The sequence below is a fragment of the Canis lupus genome, chromosome 28 (genome assembly GCF_003254725.2).
Source record: "Canis lupus dingo isolate Sandy chromosome 28, ASM325472v2, whole genome shotgun sequence".
Taxonomy (NCBI): Eukaryota; Metazoa; Chordata; class Mammalia; order Carnivora; family Canidae; genus Canis; species Canis lupus.
Window position 1 is genome coordinate 28,054,715 of NC_064270.1, and position 20,057 is coordinate 28,074,771.

The 20,057-nt window shown below is 45.5% G+C and overlaps 1 long non-coding RNA gene across 1 annotated transcript; it reads left to right on the forward strand.

The window, feature by feature from the left end:
* The first annotated feature begins 2,620 nt into the window (after nt 1-2,620).
* LOC118352720 (uncharacterized) lies at nt 2,621-5,603 on the forward strand. Its single transcript, XR_004810334.2, has 3 exons — nt 2,621-2,869; nt 3,230-3,345; nt 5,246-5,603. It is a non-coding gene; the product is annotated as an uncharacterized LOC118352720 (long non-coding RNA).
* Nucleotides 5,604-20,057: the final 14,454 nt, after the last annotated feature.

Here is a 20,057-nt window from a genome sequence, read left to right on the forward strand (position 1 = left end):
TACTGCACACTTTGGAGAAAGCAGAAAGCCACCCAATGCAATGTCTAAAATCATTGCCCCTGGACTTTATCAACAAGACACTCAACTCCACTGGTTCTCTTGAGGAATCTGGGGATTCGGGACACAAAGGAAAGAGACAAAGAGATGGGGAGAGACTCAGCCATCCTAGATTCAACAGCCCAGACGTGCTACAGGTGAAGGAAGGCCAGGCTGTGCAGAGCCATGCTGAGCTAGGCCAGGCTGGGCAGGGTTTTGTTGGCCTTCCTGCCCCAGCCTAGATCGCTGCAAAGCTTGAAGAGAAAAAGTAGTATTAGGCTTGGCTGACTGGTCTAGCTGGGAGCCAAGTTCATCAGCCTTAAAAAACCAAATCTCTGGTGCACCTCAGTGGCTTAGTAGGTTAAGCGTCTGACTTTGGCTCAGGTCATGATCTTGGGATCCCGGGGATTGAGCTCCGCATTGGATTCCCTGCTCACCGAGGAGTCTACTTCTCCCTTTCCCTCTGCCCCTCCCCCTACTTGTATGTGCATTCTCAAGTAAATAAATTAAATCTTAAAAAAAAAAAAAAAAAGAAACTAAATCTTCCCCACTGACATCCCTAGGCTACACTTCTGTCTCTTGTCTTCTCTAACCCTTGCCTATGGAGAAAGCATGGAACTTTTTTGTCAGTTTATTCATATGAACTGGGAGATGGGTCGAGTTGAGTGGTAAGGTTTCCCAGGCAGCCTTGGTGGTCACATGGATCTGGATTTGAATGCTACTCATACTCTCTCCCACTGTAGCTACCAATCACCTGCCCTTACAAGTCTGGAGATGGAATTTCAAGTGCATAAATGTGACCTAGACATTAGCAACCTTGTCACACCACCCCCTTAAATCTGCAGGAGCCACCTGGATGACCAACCCGGCTCTTCCTTGAAGAAGCCACTTACCCATGGCTCAAGGAGCCATGCATATTTTCCTGTGGATTCCATAGTATAGACAAAAGAGAGCCTATAAATTGCATGCCCCACCATGTTCAGGTTTCATCTTTCTGCTTTACTTTTCTGTTCTCCTCAAGATCTTCCTGGATTGCTGTGCCTCTGAACTTTTCCTCTCTAACCTTGCCCTTTGGAGTCCTCCAATTCATCTCATTCTTGCCTTTCTCGATTAATTGAGGAAAGAAAGTTAGATCTGCTGTGTGAAACTCGAGATTCATTTTTCCATTCCGTAAAATGGATGTAATAATAATTCCTATAATTCCTACCTCATAAGGTAAGAAAGAAAATTAAATGAGAATTAGTAAACATGGAGCCTAAAGCAGTGTTTTCCCAACAAGACCCATGAGGTCAGTTTAATGCGTTCCCACCAAAATGTTCAAAAATGGAATAGAAAATATCTAAGGGCATTGCTTGTAGTAGGGGTAAATTTTATTTTGTAAATCTTTTCTTTTGGTTTTATGTATGCCTGTGCACATATACAACCACCGGTAGATGTAACAAATATTTTACAATAAGTTATGGTTAAAAAATACTGGAAATGTTTGTCATTAACAATTACCTTCAGCCTTGAGGAGGTGAGCTCTGAGACTTAAGGAGCCATGAGACCCTAATGTTGAAAGATTGGAGACGGAGATCTAGCCAGGAGGCTATGACATCACACCGAAGGCCCATTCTGCTGACCGGGGACTTAATGCCATTCACAAATAAATTTTTTTAATTTTGAATTAATTGCTATCACTTGAAAATCAGGAGATAGGACATAAAAATCCAGATTTTCAGTGTCTCTGAAAACTTGGGAAGATTTGGCCACACCCCGTATCTTTCCTACAATCTCTGTCCCACCTGTGTCCTTATGTGTCTCCTGCCTGGAAGCAATGCAAAGCTTGTTCCCTGACCTGGAGTCCTTCTCCACCTCAGGCTCACTGTTTGTTTTTAAGAATCACAAAGCTGGAACATATCTAAGGGCTCCTTAGGTTCAAACCCTCCTTTGTGGAGGGAGGAAAGCAGCCCATGAAAGAGGTAGTGACTCACCGAGGGTCATGTGGATCATCAGTGAGACAGCTGGGAGCAGTCCCCCCCACTCCCCTGCTCCCCTCTCCATCCTCCTGGGTCAGTGCTCTTGCTCAGCCCGTGGGAACAAGCAACCACCACCCTCATAAAAATGAAGGCTTTCTTAAGAGATGTGTTTGATTCACTTCAAAGGTCACTGGTGCTCACTTTTCCCCCTCTGATTTGGCCACAGCCAATGTTTACCCTGCAAAAGTGAAATTAGATCCAGAGTGGTTCCTGCTTGTATTACAAGGTCTACACGTCTTCAGCTTTGGCCTCTGTGACTTCCTCTTGGCTTGGCCCTCACTGGGGCTACTTTGAGCACAGCTTCTGTGTGGGGAGGAAGACCCTTGTGCGGAGGGGTTCACATTGAATGTCACATTGAATGGGAGCTTGGAAAAGGCGTGTATCTCCAATACTGCCTGGCTATTTGTTTCACCTCATTTCAGTTGAAGGACAGAGAAAATCAGTCTTGTCAAGCACACTCACAGGCAAGGCCAGCATCTGTTTATGACATAATGTAATTCCCACATCACCCAGGAAGGAGGGCTCAGGGTGGCTCTGATGGGGCCGTTCTCAGAGGGGGAGGCCACCCCGTGCTGGGCACAGGACCAGGAACTTGACAGCTATTTTGGTTGTGTGTGTGTGTGTGTGTGTGTGTGTGTGTGTGTGTGTGTGTTTTAAGATTTTATTTATTTATTCATGGGAGACACAGAGAGAGGCAGTGACATAGACAGAGAGAAGCAGGCTCCCTGTGGAAAGCCTGATGCGGGACTCGATCCCAGGAATCCCAGGATCACGCCCTGAGCCAACGGCAGATGCTCAAACACTGAGCCACCCAGGTGCCCCTATTTTGGTTGTTTTTAATGTTTAATTTTTTTTTTTTTGCGTTATAAAAATAGTCAAACATACACAAAGTAGAAATAATAGTATAACGAACCTCCATACACCTCACTTGGATTCAACGTTTATAAAGATCTTGCTAAATATGATTTTTAACTTTTATTTGGTGTATAATGTATATAGAGAACCATTGGTAGGTCGATGAGTTTTGCCCAAAATTGCACCCATGGAATCGCCACTCAAATCAAGTTACAGAACATTTTCAGTACTCTAGAAAGTTTCCTGGTGCTCTTTTCCACTTGTCATTTTTCACTTGTTTTTATTCATTTCAATTTCCATTCTTATTTTTATCACCACAGATTAGTTTTGCCTGTTCTTGAAACTGATGCCCATGGACTCCTCCCCCCACTCTATTTTTGCTGAATTATTTTAAAGCAAACCCCAGATCTTATGTTACTTCGTCTCTACATGATTTGTAAGTATCTCTGAAAGCATTTTCTTACATAATCACAAAGCCAATGAGATTATGTAAAAAGTCTTCATAATAAGTGGCTGTGATTATCTCGGTTTCACAGGTGAGTGCTTAGACTCAAGGAGGTGGGAAAATTTGCCTAAGGTCAGTCACCACCCAGGAAGTAGCTGGTGGAGGGGGCAGTCTGTTGGCCCAGTATAGGACCCCAGCAAAGGAGCTTGCTGCCTCTGGGGAACAAGAAAGGCTGGACCCTTTCTTTCAGGCCCCCCCAGCACATGGCTGTCCAGAAATGCACACCCAGTGACCCTTTGAGCACACCTACCCGCATACAAACTCACACCAGTGTGTTTTACAAAGGCTGCCTGTAGCCTCTGGCTTCCCCTCTTTAGAGACAGAGGGAAGGGACCGCTCAGGCCTCCAGTGGCTACACATACTCAGAGGCAGAAGTGTTCAAAAGCCACTGAGAGCTTCCCATTCGCCAGGATCTAGACCTCTGAAAGGGGCTACATTAAGCTAAATAATCAAAATGCAGAAAAGACCCCTGCCTTTAAGATTTCAGATCATATTTGCAAACAAGTTCTCGTAATTCACAAACTCACATGGATAATACAGCAACAACAACAACAATAACAATAACAACTAGAACCCACAGCAATCTGTTCCTTCAGGAGGCAAATCTAAGAGTATTTCCACATACCTCCTCCCTTCCCCGCCCTGAAACCAAGCAAAGAACTCACCAGGAGCAAACAACTTACTGTAAGCCTGAATCAACTCCTAGTAATTAGGATTTTATTCAATCTCATAAACTGTAGGGTCCGCGTAGCAATTAGGGAAGCCAGACTTCAATGTTCTCACAACTCAAACCCTATGTCCTTCCCAGAGGACGTATTGGTAAAAACAGCCTTATTGTTTGTTCCTAAAACAGAGCTGTATGGAGCTATTTAAATGGATATGAATTTTCCGCAAAAATGCATTTATCAGTTACTTAGAATCCTCAACTCCCCCATCATGATCTTGTCTGTTCTCCACATTATGGGCCAGTGAAGTACAAGGTTTTCTAACTGTGTTTCTTTTCTAGATACAGAGTTCAAAAGAAGGACTGAGGGATGGGATGTGGGGAGGGGGCTAGAGGGGATGATTGAAACTCAGCATCCCTTCCTCACAAGAAGCTCCTTCATAACTTGTTTTACATACTAAACTTCTATATAAGATTGCTTTTGGAAAACCACTGGCCTCATGGGTCCTCTCTTTTTCTGGCACGTGAGGTGCTAAGGAAATCACCACAAGGATGTATCATTACCTACATTGTCAGCACCCTGTAGGGCTGGGAAGGGGCCCTGGGTCCTACAATTGTAGATTGGGGTCTGATGCTCATGCACGTGTCACCTGGTGCTGTTTTCTCCCTTCCCCATTCCCCGTGACTTCTTGAGTATCCTGAGAGGGAAAGTGCAATTTTAAATGGGAACTAGCAATACATGGAGGCTTGAGAGGCCATAAAAAGTTCTTTATCTCCTCCAACTACTTCCCCTTGTCCTCATTATTATTACAAAATACATGCTGTTTGGAAAATTAGTAAAATACAGAAAAGTGGATAAAATACAGAAAAGTGGAGACCAAAAAGCTTTCATCACCCACTGCCTACAGGTAAGGAGGTATATTTTCATCTTCAAAATTTAAAAATGCATTTTGACATAGCTTAGGTCACACAGTATGTACACCTTTGTACTCTGCTCTTTTCAAATACAAGCATTTTTACTGACTGTGTAATATTCCATTGTTGGATTGTGTCAAATTTCCACCCAAGTGGGACTTTGTAGGAAGATTTCCTTTCCTATAAAAATGTCTTTCAACTATTCTTAACCTTTCACCAGAGAACTCACTCCTCTCTCTCTCTCTCTGACAGGAATCAAGGAGTGCTTACATTTTAGACATAGCCCATGCTCACCATGATGGAGGAGCCAGCCACAAAAAATACCAGCTAAGAATGGACTTATTATAAATTCTAACACAAGGACTATTCATGTGGAGTGCAGCAAGTGCAAGGCTGAGCTCTGTGACCCAGAGACGTACTCTTGAGTTCTCCCCATTTAGTGGTGCAGAAATATCTCTGCCTCTTGCTTCTTTGCAATACATCACCTCCTGGGAGCAGGTTCAGGCTTACTGCCCTCTCCCCTCATTAGTCATATGTGTGCTACGGGCTCTCGAGCCTTTCCCAAACCTTTCTTATCCCACCCTTCCCCAAAAGGGTTCCTGCCTCTCCCTGAGCCACCAGAATCCATGTTCTAATATACAGCACTATGGAATGTAATGCCAAAAAAGGAATGACTGAAATAGTTGTTGGACACCGTCCCTGCACAAGGCATTGTGCCAAGGCATTATACATATGAGATTTTATTTAATCCTCCTGGCCACCTTATGAGGCAGGAATTGTTCTGTCCACTTTGCAAATGAGGAAAGTGAGCCTTAGAGGGAGCTTGAATTACTTGCTCAAGAACTAGGAACCCACCTTCCTGCTTTGGGGCCCCTGGCTCGCACGCCAGCTTCTTGGCCCTGATTTCAGCTGCATGACTTCTTTGCTTTGGCCTGTCCCTCCCCCCTCACCATGATTCTGTGTGCAGCAAAGGCAGGCAGGACTTCGATCCACCTGCCCCTGGCTGGACCAGCAATACCTCCTCCCAGGCCTTCTTGGCACCAAGGTCGAGAAGCATCATTGCTCCCCGCTCCCCAAGAAGACCTCATGATCTCCCCCAGAAACTGATGGCATGCAGAGAAATGGGGCATGAAGAATTCTCTGGAGACAGGGCCTTTTATTTTATTTCATTTCACAAACACAATGAAAAAAAAAAATCTTGCTAATAGGATTGCCAACTCAGCAGGCCTAGGCAAGCTATTCCAAGTAAATATAAAGCATCCCGGCACACCTTGAGATTGATGACAAGTCAGGAACAATGACAGGAAACCAGAAATTAATCAGAAGAGTTGCCTTTCATGAGAGGGCGGGGGTGGGGAGAAAGTGCAAGAGCGAGGGTACAACCACCACGACCAGCTCCTGTTGATTTTGAGCCGTGGCTCTTGGGCCCCCACAGCTCCCAGGAGCAAAGGAAGCGGCCACGTGGCTCCCCAGGCTGCCTGCGTGCTCGCCGCTCTGACCACACTGATCTCTCCTCCCCACCGGGGAAGTGCACACCCTGTAGACAAGGAACTTCCCCTGATCCAGGTGTGATAAACCCTCTGTGGTCCTGCGCCTGGCCCTGGAGGCCTCACTGGGCCAAAAGGGGCCCGTCTTTTCTAATCTCGGCCTAGCACCAGCGGCTCTGACTTGGGGCTGATGAACCCCAGCCAGCTTCTGAGCTGCTAGCTGCCATCTCCTGGGTTGGGCTGATCTCGTGTTCATGTTCCACATGTCAAAGTCTAATCTCTCACCTTGCCGGGCAGCTGGCTTCTGTGAGGGCCCTGGTGAGTGAGTGGGTTGGAGTCAGAGGACAGTGGCCCAGAAGCACAGTGGGTCCCTCTCCCAGTGGCCCCGAGAACCACAGCGGGCTGCATCTGCAGGCGGTGGTTTCCTTGCACGGCACACTCTGCATCCGAGTCCATCCTCTGCAGCCAACTGTACAAGTGTATTCTCCAGCCATTGGGCCCCCCAGATGGAAAGAGTGAGCAGAGGGATGCTCAGGTCAGGAAGATTTTTGGGACTGGAGAGAGATTGCCATCGGGAAGCCACGGGCAGACTGTCAGCAGGGACTTGTAGGGTCAATCAGCCCCATCACTGTCTTGCCACTTAATAACTGAAAGCTGGATGGTTTGGTTTTAATTTTTTTTAAAGATTTTATTTATTCATGAGAGACATACAGAAAGAGAGGCAGAGACAGAGGCAGAGGGAGAAGCAGATCCCAGGACCCTGGGATCACGCTCTGAGCTGAAGACAGATTGCTCTACTGCTGAGCCACCCAGGAGTCCCTGAAAGTTGGATGTTTTTGTTTTAATTTAAGAAGAGTATGAACCTCATAGCATTTAACTGAAGAGGCAACATAGAAATCAACAGGACCAGATGCCAGACCAGAGTGGATGCCGATTGGGTGCATTACAATGGCTTGACCAGGAAAAAGTGTCCACCCGAGCTCACATTTCCTTCGCTTCCTTCCTTTGGCATTTCTTTGTTATGGTTTAGATCTTGAAACCTTTTCAGGTCAAGGCTGATTTGCCATCAGTTTGTTTTTTTTCCCTTGGTTGTTTGGGCCCCACTCGGTCTGGGGCCCAACATTTTGAAGTTTCCTGCTACCGACATCTTTAGAAAAAGACTTTCACAGTTGGGCTTCCATGATGATTCTAAATGCTAGGAGGAAGGTACTAAAGCCTTAGACATTGTGCGAGGCACATGACATTACTTAATCCTTCTAGGACTGAGCTTGGCCACATTGCGTGACTCGCCATAGGTCGCAATACTAGTTGCAAACCATCAGGCCTGCCTTCACGTCCTGGCTCGGTCACCCCACCTCCTGGCCTCTCAGCTCTACGGGTGATTCTGTCCACAAACGACCACCAGCTTTAAACAAAGCCCATTTTACAAAAGCTCTTTTGCACCCATTTTCAGTGGATCAGCACAAAAACTCTAGGGTTTTGTGAACATTTTTATCATGACTTGCAGCATCCCTCAACCTCTTTCTCAGCTTTGCTCCCTTTTTTTCAAGGAACCACACCTTCTTCTATACAGTGAATGGGGTCTAGGGTCAGGCCAGTAGACCCTACCCCCAACCAAAAACCCAAATCAAACAAACAAATGAGAAAGCTGGGGCAGTCATTGTACCTCGTTCTGCTGGCTGCACTGATTGGCCCGAGGATGGCCATGTGACCCCAGATGGGCTAGTTCGAGCTCTCCAGGAGTTTTGTTTTCAGCTGGAGGAGTAAACCTTTCCCTCTTGGGTGGTAACTATGTGTGTCTGAGCCTAGAGCTGAGGGTATCCACATTCTAACCTCTTAGAGAAAAAAGATTTGAGGAATGATCCCGGAGGCCAAGGAGAGATATTGAATCTTGAAGTCTTGAAGGTCCTTGTTCTGCTTCTTCCTCCTTTCTCTGCCAAAATGATTCTTTTTCATCTAAGCCAGTTTGAGTTAAGTTTCTAGGACATGGATTCAAAGAGCTCTCACTGAGAAGCCAGCAGGAGAGGTTTCTGGGGCAGCAATTGGGTGCAGTGATAGAGTTTGCACATAGGTTGTTTTTAGAGGCGATGTAAAGGAAATGCCCCTATGGGTGATATGTAAAAAAGTGTCTATCTCTGGATGATGCAAATGACAGAAAATTCCAACCTAAACTGGTTCAGACAATAAAGTAGATACACTAGCTAATGTAATTTAGAAGTCTAAAGAAAAGCCTGCCTTCAGGTGATGCTTGATCCAGGCTCTAATGAAGTCTCTGAAATCATTTCTTTACTTTTCTAATCTGCCTTCCTCGGGTTTCACAGAATGACCTCCGGATATTCAAGCCTTAGCCATTCCCTTGTAGTAGCAACATGCCTCAGTTTCAGACCTTCTGAGAAAGATAGGATATTTTTTGCCACAGATTTTTTTTTTTTTGCCACAGATTTTGTAGAAGTGCTAGGATTTACTCTTCCTTGATGACTCAGGCTGCATCCGATCCTTAAAATCAGCCACTGGTCTTGGAAGGGGGACATGTTGTGGAGAGGGTAGGAAACAATTCTGTCCAGATTCCAGGGCAGAGAATGGAGGAGAACATATTCTCTAATCTGTCGGGGAGAGAAGCAGGCATGGATGTCATGTACAGAGCAGCACATGCTCACCGTGACCCTTATCACTGAGGCCACTGTGTTATACAGGCTTAGACTGTGGTTGGCTGAGATGCTGGGGGAAGCCTAGCTCATGTAGAGACAAGGGGAAGTGAAGGTTTTAAGAACAACTGCAGGGGAAACACATTTTGAGGTGATCTGTAGCAGCTGGTGCCCAGTTTGCCAAGCAATGTCACATGTCATGGTTGGCCGTCTGGGGACTCAGCAGATGATGCATGACCCAGACTTCCTTCTGACCCCTTGATACTCACGTGGTGGAGGATTCCTTTTTAAAGATTTTATTTATTTATTCATGAGAGACACAGAGAGAGAGGGAGGCAGAGACACAGGCAGAGGGAGAAGCAGGCTCCATGTAGGGAGCCCCATGTGGGACTCCATCCCAGGTCTCTAGGATCACACCCTGGGCCAAAGGTGGCGCTAAACCGCTGAGCCACCCAGGCTGCCCATGGTGGAGGACTCTTAATCTTAGCTTTCTGGCACTCTCAACCACTGTCCATCAAGGTCAACACCATGTCCTCACTCCTGCTCTCCCAGCCCTCTGTGTCTCACCCCCTGGGCCATGTACCAACCAGCTGTGCATAGACTTGTGTGTTCCTGGCAGAGGGCAGGCACCTTAGGAATAAGAAGGGGGGGCACGTTTGTGAACCCCTCATGCTTACCCCTGAGGTTCCAGCAATATCTGCTCAAAAATTTTCAGGGCTTAACCAAATTTTTTTGAATCTTAAATTCTGGCTGGCTGAACTAAATCTCCTGACTGTGTGGTGATTAGGAAGACACAGCTTCAAAATATGGTACAGGTTTATCACTTCTGGAAAATTGACCTTTCCAAATGCTTGAACAGCAGTTCCTTTTGAATTATGTATAATAGGGAATAATTAGTGACGACTTTAATGTCCATCTGTAGCAAACTTCTCTGATGGGATGCTCGGTGTCTCTTTTTAAAGCATGAGTTAGAATCACATGTCCTTTCATGGTCAAGATGTCCAGGATATGCGCTCAAGTGACAAAGCAAATTACAGAGCAGTATGTGGTACTACTCCCCCCCACCCCCTCCAATGTATAGAAACCAAACTGTGAACAGTGATTGCCTTTGGAAAATGGGGTTGGGGCAGGGCACTTTTTTACTTCATTTCTATATTGTTTGTTATCTTTGGCGGTAGAGCATGTAGTACTGTTGTAATTTTAAAAAGATTAATATAAAAAAGAAAATAACTCTAAAAGAAAATTAAAATAAGCCATTGTGGCGTGCACAGTGGGTTGGTGCTCACCATTTATTCTGCTCTCCTGGTGTCATGCAGAAACCAGAAACGGTAAAACAGCATCTCCCGGGATCCCTTGTAGCTAGGATTCTGGGTGTGACTTCTATTTAGCCAGTCAGAGAGATTTGGGAAGTGGACATGAAGTAGAGGCTGCTCTGATGCTGCTGGCTCTGACAAGGACTGACGAGGAGGGACAGGGCTCTATTGGGGCAGTGTTAGAGGAAATCTTAATGTCCAATCACCTGCTCACTTTGTGGGGGACAAGGTGTGGGGCACTACTTGCTGGTCTGGGTTGGAGCAACTGTGGTATGTCTCTGCAGCTCAGGATGGAAGCCTCCCAGTTCAGCAGGTAGCTTCCTGGTGTTAGAAGAGTCAGCTGCTCCCCTGTGGCCTGATTTTGCTGTGTAACTGGAACTGTATTTTTCTTCAGCCCTTCCTATAATTCTATAAATTGTGAAAAACACTATTCTAGGGGCTAGAATGGATTTTCTTTTTCCTCTACAGATACACTTATATAGAAATCTGGAAAAGGCAGCATGGTATTTCTTTGGGTTCAAAGCCCTCTGATAACTTAAGGAAGAATGAGAGAATTGGTTGTTTCTTTTAAATAAAGCTCAGTAGGAAGACAACTTCTTAAAGTTACATTCTAATAAGTTATGAAATTTGATGGCACAAACTGAGTAAGGACTGTGGTCTTTGAGTCTCAAAAATCACCTCTTTACATTTTCTCTTACGTACACACTATTTCTCTATTGCTGGTCACCTCATAATTTCATTTAGAGCTACTTTGAGAGACTAGTCTCCGTAGGCAAAGCCCTAGGCCAAAGACAAATGGAGACACAAGAAAAAAATGATAAGGAAATGAACAAGGGTGTGGTCTACTAGTCCAGCTGATATTAATGGGAGCTCCCTCTGACGTAAGTCTAAGTAGTGCCTCAAAGTTTTCATTTGAGTTATGTCTTGATGTTATAAAATCTTTTTAAGATGTAATTGTTGAAGGTAGGTGGTTCTTAAAATTACTCACCAATGCTTATCTCAATGCTTGAGTCCAGAGGAAAAGTTAGAGGAAATGCTTTTCTGATGAGGCCACGCTGTCAGTCCAAGGCTGAGTCTCCAGAGCTTCAGTGACATTGGAAATTGGAAGAGTTGTCATGTGGCCACGCCCCCAGAGTCCTAGTCCTTCCTGGTACCTCCTTACCAGCTCCCCTTTGTCCTCTCCATCACCACCTTCATCTTGGTGGTCCAGCCACGCAGTGCTTGCAATTTACAAACCACTTTGCATACATTCCCATTGGACATTTACCACAACCCTGTGAGGCTGGCTCAGCGGGCTGCATCAGCCTCACTTCAAAGATGAGGCAGATGATCAGGGGACTACAAAACCACAAGGAGATACCCCCTCACACCAGTGAGAATGGGGAAAATGAACAAGACAGGAAACAACAAATGTTGGAGAGGATGTGGAGAAAGGGGAACCCTCTTGCACTGTTGGTGGGGATGAGAACTGGTGCAGCCACTCTGGAAAACTGTGTGGAGGTTCCTCAAAGAGTTAAAAATAGAGCTACCCTTTGACACAGCAATTGCACTACTGGGGATTTACCCCAAAGATACAGATGCAATGAAACGCTGGGACACCTGCACCCCGATGTTTATAGCAGCAATGTCCACAATCGCCAAACTGTGGAAGGAGCCTCAGTGTCCATCAAAAGATGAATGGTTACAGAAGCTGTGGTCTATGTATCCAATGGAATATTACTCAGCCATTAGAGATGACAAATACCCATCATTTGCTTGACGTGGATGGAACTGGAGGGTATTATGATGAGTGAAGTAAGTCAATCGGAGAAGGACAAGCATTATATGGTTTCACTGATATGGAAAATATAAAAAATAGTGGAAGGGATTATAAGGGAAAGAAGAGAAAATGAGTGGAAAATATCAGAGAGGATGACAAAACATGAAAGACTCCTAACTCTGGGAAACGAACAAGGGGTAGTAGAAGGGGAGGTGGGGGGGGGAATGGGGTGACTGAGTGATGGGTACTGAGAGCGGCACTTGATGGGATGAGCACTGGGTGTTATATTATATGTTGGCAAATTGAACTTCAATCATGAGGCAGCTGATGAACAGAGAGTTTAAGGGACTTGCCCAGGGTGACAGAGAAACAGCAGGTCTTAAACCAAGGTTTTTAACTTAAAGGCCTGTGTAGCCACTGACATTTTATTTTTTATGGTCTTAACCACATTGCCAGTGATGGTCCCCATTTGTCCCTGTGATTCTGGGATCAGTATTCAAATATCCCATGGGCCTCTTGCAAACTGCCAAGGTCCTGGCGGGGGTTACATGGCCTCCGACTGCAAATCACAGGGTTCTCCCAAGTTAACAGCACCCACTGATAGCCGACATCCTCTATCACTCCTCCCTGTGAACACGCACTGGATTCTGGACAGAGAGAGATGGAGAGCTTCAGGCAGACAATTTTCTGTGACCACTGGATGTCAGTACTGATCTATGCCTGATAACCGAATCTTTTCCCAGGCCAAGGAGAGCCACCAGCACCAGGATTTAAAATGGAACAGGAGGAAGTATGTTGATTAAAAGCAAAGTGTACGGTGACTATGTTATTTTAACCAAACGGTTGGGTTTCTGAAGCCCCATTGCTGACAGGCTGCTGTCCTTGGATCCCTCGTCTATGCTGTTTGAGCCTAGCTCTTCTGGATCTGATCTAGCAAGAGCAAGAGAACAATCAGCCTTCTAAGCAGGGGCTTAGAACATCTCTGTTGGCTGATTCATTCCCTTCTCAAGGACAGTACAACTGCAGGTGTATCAAAAGTATTATAACGCAAATGATTGAAGTGGATGTCTTTGAGAAGAGAAAAACTGAGATGGGGAGAGCCTCAAAAAACTATGACTCTTTATGCAAGTGAGTAGCTTGAATAACAATAGAAACAAGAAAGTGTTATGGAGCAGCCACTAAATGAGGAGGAAGGGGAGAGAAGAAAAGGTGCGATCGGCTTAGGACCTGGCCCCAGTGGTATTAGGTGCTACAGTCTCAGTGACCCTGGACCAAGTGCTCTCCCTGCATGAACTCAGTCACTTCTCTTTGGGCCCTAGAGCAACGCTATGAGCTACTAGCAGGGGAGGAAATGGAGGTTTACAGAGGCGAAATAAGGTGTCTGAGGAGCCAGTGGTAGAATTAGACTTCAAACCCAGGCCTGATGGATTCTAGAACTCATGCTCTTAACTGTTCTGTTAGCACCTTCTGTTACTATCACCCAGCAGCTCTGTGTGATTTGTCCAAGATCGCACAATGTTTGGAGCTAGGGAACGTGGAGTGGGCCTTTCTACTCCAGAATATTGGGGTTTCCTGACTGTCTCTAATATTTTTCCATGGTCCCTCTGGGGCTTACCCAAATGTCTGTGTCTAGGGGCAGGGGAGGCCCAGGAGCTTTGCATCTTGGCGACTGGCACAGATGGCCTTGGAGTGGGAAGGTAGATTCAACAGCCCACAAGAGCACAGCTCTGAGCCAGCCCAATAGATAACTCACATTTCCTGGGACCCTCCCTGCCTTTGCTGGGGCAGCCTGTACACCTGACTTACTTTGTTCTCTCCAAACTGACAGATGACCCTGATCTCCCCCATCCCTCTTACTCCCAGCCCCTGGGAGCTGTTTTTAGTTCAAAGTGGCCTTCCAGTCCTCTCAATCTGGTGCACATATTGTCAGGGCCTTTTCTCATACATGGAAACCTAGCAACAGTGTCTACACATCAAGGGTGGATCTCGGTGACTAGTGGTCAAGTACATTCTGACCTGGCCACCCAGGGCACGGACTGACATGACTTAAAATAAAATTTGGGTGGACATGTGAGGTTCTGGGGCCCAGAAACCCTTGCTGTGGGTCATCTGTAGAATGAAAATAACCCAGAGGGAGTGTGTTTTTCTCTCTTATTTCATTAGGCATATGGTGTGGGTTTCTACCCTTGCTAGAGACAATTTGAGCCTCAGAGAGGCACCCTCAGAGGGTCTGTGACAAGGCTGTACAGTCCTGGACTCTGAGGCAAGCTGAGCAGGGCTGATTCATGGGTACATTTACGCACCATTGTGAACCTTGGAATTATGAGGAAAAATGGAAATATTGATTCCAAATGTATTTTTAATAGAATTTATTTTTTAAAGCAATTTTAGGTTCACTGAAAAATTGAGTGCAAAGTACAGCGAGTTCTCATTTCCCTCCTGCCCCTAGACATGCACAGCCTCCCCTACTAAAAATCTTCCACACCACAGTAGTACCTTTGTTACATTCAATAACCTACACTGACACGATTGTCACTCAAAGTCCATAGTTTAGAGATCACTCTTGGTGGTGTGAATTCTATGGACAAATGTATAATGACGTGTTTCTATCATTACAATAGCACACGGAGTAGTTTTACTGCCCTAAAAATAGCCTCTGTGCTCTACCTATCCATCCTGCCTCCCTCTGAACCCCTGGCAACCACTGATCTTTTTACTGTCTTCAGTAAACAGCAATAGTTTTGTTGTTTCTGGAACATCGTATAGTTGGAATCATACAGCATGTAGCTTCTTACCATTGGCTTCCTTTACTTAGTAAAATACATTTAAGTTTCCTACATGCCTTTTCATGGTGCGATAGCTCTTTTCTTTTTAGGGCTTAATAATATTTCATTGTTTGGATGTACTATAGTGTACACGATAGTGTACTATGGTGTAGTGTACCCATTCACCTACTGAGAAACGTCTTGATTGCTTCCAAGTCTTGGCAATTATGAATTAAGCTGCTATAAGCGTACACGTGCAGCTTTTTGTGCAGACGTAAGTTTTCAGCTCATTCGGATAAACACCAAGGAATGTGGTTGCTAGATAAGAATAAACTGAGCTCTGTAAGAAACTTCCCAACTATCTTGCAAAGTGGCTGTACCATTTTGCATTCTCACCAACAATGATTGAGAGTTCCTGTTGCTCCGCATCCTTGCCAGCATTTGGTGGTGTCAGTTTTTTGTCCATTTCAAAAGGTGCATAATGGTATCTCACTGTTGTTTTAATTTGCATTTCCCTGATGACATATAATGCAGGGCATAGTTTTATAAGCTTTTTTTTTTTACTACCTGATCATCAATTTTGGTGAGTTCTTTTTAGGTCTTTTGCCAATTTAAAAATCAGCTTGTCTTCTTATTAAGCTTTAAGAGTTCTTTTTATATCTTTGATAAGAGTCCTTTATCAAATGTGTCTTTTGCAAAAATTTTATGCTAGTCTGTGGCTTGTCTTCTCATTCTCTTGACAATGTCTTTTGCAGAACAGAAGTTTTAATTTTCATGAAGTCCAGTTGAAATTTTTCTTTTTTTTGGTGGATTGTGCCTTTGGTGTTGTATCTAAAAAGATGATGCCAACCCGAGGTCATCTATGTTTTTTTCTGTTATCTTCTAGCAGTTTTATAGTTTACATTTATATTTAGATCTATGACCCATCTTGGGTTAATTTTGCATAAGATCTGTGTCTAGATCCTTTTTTTGTATGTGGATGTCCAGTTGTTCCAGCACCATTTGTTGAAGTCGATCTTTTCTCCATCATCTCCATATGTCTTTGCTCCTTTGTCATAAAATTTATTTTTTGAACTGCTCTTATCTAGGTTCTGGGGAAAAAGCAAAGAAGAAAACAAAGTTGGTCCCTGCCCTTTGGAGTTGATACTGTGCACAGTATCAAGAAAGTTTTCTTTCTTATTTTATTTTTTTAAGATTTTATAGCATGAGAGATGCAGAGAGAGGCAGAAACAGGCAGAGGGAGAAGCAGGCTTCCTGCAGGGAGCCTGATGTGGGACTCGATCCCAGGACCCCAGGATCATGCCCTGAGCTGAAGGCAGACACTCAACCACTGAGTCATCCAGGCATCCCTCTTTTTTTTTTTTTATTGGAGAGAGAGAGAACACGTGTGTGAGCAGGGGAGGGGAGGGGCAGAGGAAGAGAGAGAGAATCATTTTTCTTTAAAGATTTAATTTATTTGAGAGAGAGAGAGAGCAAGTAAGTGAAGGAGGGAGTGAGTGAGAGCTCATAGGAGCTGAGGGAGCCGCAGAGGGAGAGGGAGAAGCACACTCCCCCCCACTGAGCAAGGAGCCCGATGCAGGGCTTGATCCTTGAACCCTGGGATCATAACCTGAGCCAAAATCAAGAGTCAGATGCCCCATGTGCACATGACTTTCTTAAGCCAGGCAGAAAGGTGCCAGGAGCAGTGACATTGCTCCAGTGTCGTTCCTGTTATGTACATTCCTATTACCATTTCTGTATCTTCAGGCTGGTGAGGTTGGGGTTACACCATAAGAAAGCAGAGACACAGATTCAGTTTTAGGTAGGGTTGATTTGCTGGGGTCCTCAGCTGATATTTGACCCCAGATCCCAGTGGCTGCTTGGTGAGTGTAGGGACTTTCACAGAGTCTGTATGGGAAGGTCTGTGTTTTCAGAAAGAAGGGACACCCAGGAGAAAAGCCTCTTCAAGAACTCTTGCCCACTCCCCTGGGAAGGGGAAGAAGACACACTGACTTGTTCCCCACATGTCAGGGGTGGAATGTCAGGTCAGGCTGGTTCAGTGGTGAAACTCAGAGGGAGGGGAAGCCCCTCTGCCTCCTCCAGTGAGTGATAGGTGGAGGGCCCCAGGGTCCCCTGTCAAATGGCCAAGTGGGGCTGGAGGACCTTTCAGGTCCATCTGCCTCTAATGTTCTGTGTTTCTTAGGGTAGTTGGGTTGGGGGCATGGCCTGAGTCATCTCACTTGGCTGACCTCATTCACGATGAGCTGGGTGAACAGACTCTCAGCTCACCCTTGGGAGTGGATAAGAGTGATTTAATGAAGTCCCAGATGGCCGATGGGTGAGGTCCTGGGGGAAGGGCAAGATTACTTTTATCTTCAGCCAAACAAAAATCCCTGCCCAAATTATAGCTTTGGTTTTAGGAGGTGAGAAAGCGTTGTTGAGGTAACTGACAAGATTCATAGGGAGGCTGCACACTGTTGTAAGCTCACTCCCATCTCAAAGGAAATTCTAGAGCCTGGCAGAGAGCATTTTTAGGAAGGCAGTCATGGTGGATATTGATGTGGTTGAGCGTGTGGTGTGGGACACAGGTGGACTGGTAGGAGAGATACAGGGATGAGCCCAGTGAGTCGAGAAAGACACAAAAGGACATGTAACTCTAGTGTGTGCATGTGTGTATATGCCTGTGCATTCACGTGCATGTGTGTGTGGATGTGTGTGCGTGTGCACGTGCCTTAAATGAGGTAATATCTTGCTGCAGCAAAGACACTGTCCCCCAGCCCACATACGGGATTGCCTCAAGGGTCCCCTGACTGGTCTCTCGGCCTCCACTGACTCACTGTCCTTTCGGTATAGACTGATCAGCCTAAAGTAAAGCACCATTTCCACCTGACTACACCCAGATCTCCCGGGACAAGCTTCCTCCTGTGTGGGCATAGGCCTTCCCTATGTGGCCAAAGCCTCCCGACTGTCTTTATTGTTTTCTACTTCCTGTCTCACCTGCACACACCCACACACTCAGGTTGCCACACCTTGCTCACATGGTGGCCCATGTGCAGTTCTCTCAGCTTCCTGTCAACCCATGCACGTTGTCTTTTTTTTTTTTTTTTTTTGAGAAAGAGAGAGAGAGTAGGGGGAGGGGCAGAGGGAGTGAAAATCTTAAGCGGACTCCCCCCTGAGTGTGCAGCCTGACGCAGGGCTCGATGTCGTGAGATCATGACCTGAGCAGAAATCAAGAATTGGACACTTAACTGATTGAGCCAACCAGACCCCCCTCCTCTGTCTTTTTTCTTTTTAACAGCTTTATTGAGATACAATTCACACACCGCACAAGTCATCGGTTTAAAGTGTAAGATTCAATGGTTTTTAGTACATTCACAGATATGTGCAACCTTTCCAGTTAATTTTAGAACATTTTCATCACCTCAAAATGAAACCCCACATCCCTTAGCTCTCACCTCCCAGTCCCCAGCCCCGGCTATCAGACCCAGGAAAACAGCAATCTGCTTTCTTTCTGTATAGATTTCCCTGCTCTGGATGTCTCACATGAGTGGAATTGCACATGTGGTCTTTTGTGTCTGCTTCTTCCACTTAGCAGAGTATTTTCAAGGTTCATCCATGTTGTAGTGTGCATCAGTACTTCATGCCTTCTGACAGTCAAATAATAGTCTAATTTTCCCCATCTTTCAAGGTTCAGGTTGGTCCCCACCTCCTGTAGGAAGTTGTCTGTAAACTCCTTGGGCTCTCCTGACCTCTCCCTGGGATATTCACGGTGTAGCCTGGGATCATTCCAGTGTCTTATGTGATAGCCATCCTTCCCCCATGGGACCGTAGCAGGCCAGTTCCCTGGAAAGCAGGTTCTGGGATGGAGATTTGTGTGCAAGACAGTAACTGGGGGATGCTCTTGGGGTTAACCTCATGGGGGAATGATGGCTCAGGAGCAGGCAGAGGGAGAAGTGGAGCTGCAGTGCAGTCAGAGCTGAGGTCCTCACCCCCAGGAGCTCCAAACTGGGAGGCCCTTCTGAGTTGGCCAAAGGCTGGCCTTTATAATCCCAAATCAACAGGCATAGGAAGCTGCTGCTCCAGGAAGAGGGTGCATCTTTGGATTTTCTTCAGCCAAGGGTAAGTCCTAGGGAGAGACTCAGCTGAGAGCTCAGCCGGCAGCACTCCCAGCAGCTGGAAAAATGAGGGCACAAGCCATCCACGATGGAGCAGAGGCCCCTGGAGGTCGGGGCCGTGTCATCCTTCCCGTTTGTCTCGCTCCTCCCCCTGGCACCTGACTTTTGCTCAAATTTAGGCCCTGTGGTCTGACCCACACAGATTCAAATCCCAGCTCTGCCACATAGTAGCTGAGGAACCGCAGAAAGTCCCCAGCTCCTTTAAACCTGAGTTCCTGAATCTGCAAAAAGGAGCTAACAGTCCCCACCTTAGAGTTCCTTTGAATCTAAGTGAGTTGGTGTTTTTATATAAGTGCTGGTTCATACTAAGCTCCCCCAGAATGTGAGCTGTTAATATTACACTGGCATTATTAGAAGAACTCGGACCATCTGATAATTAATGTAAAGAGGTAGAAGCAGATATAAACTAAAGGGCAACAGATGAACCGGATGTCCACATTGAGATGTCAGTATTCTAAGGTAGAAAAAAAATTTTTTTTTTAAATCAGGGAATATTTCAGACATCCAGAAAGGCACAGAAGTTTACTGGACATTCATGCTCCCACCATTGAACTCAATTTTCAAAATAGCAGATATACGTGAAGGCTTTTGGGTACTGTCCCAGGAGGCACCTGTCCCCAAGGTGAATCTTGAAAGCAAGGTTTCTCATTCCAGGGAACGTCTTGGTGCAGTTGCTGTATATGTACAAATCTCTAGATCATATCTCATCTCCAGATAATATGTCACCTTCTGTATGTTTTAAAACTTTATATAAATGAAATCATAGTGTATCATCCTTCTGCTTTTTTTTTTTTTTTGCTTAACACAATGCTTGACACCAAACATGAGAATTGCCCACGTTTTTACACGCAGCTCTGGTTTGTTTATTTGCCTTGTGGTGTAAAGCTGAAAATGCTACTTGTGAGGCATAAGAAGTGGAAGGAGAAACTCTTTCCAGCTGA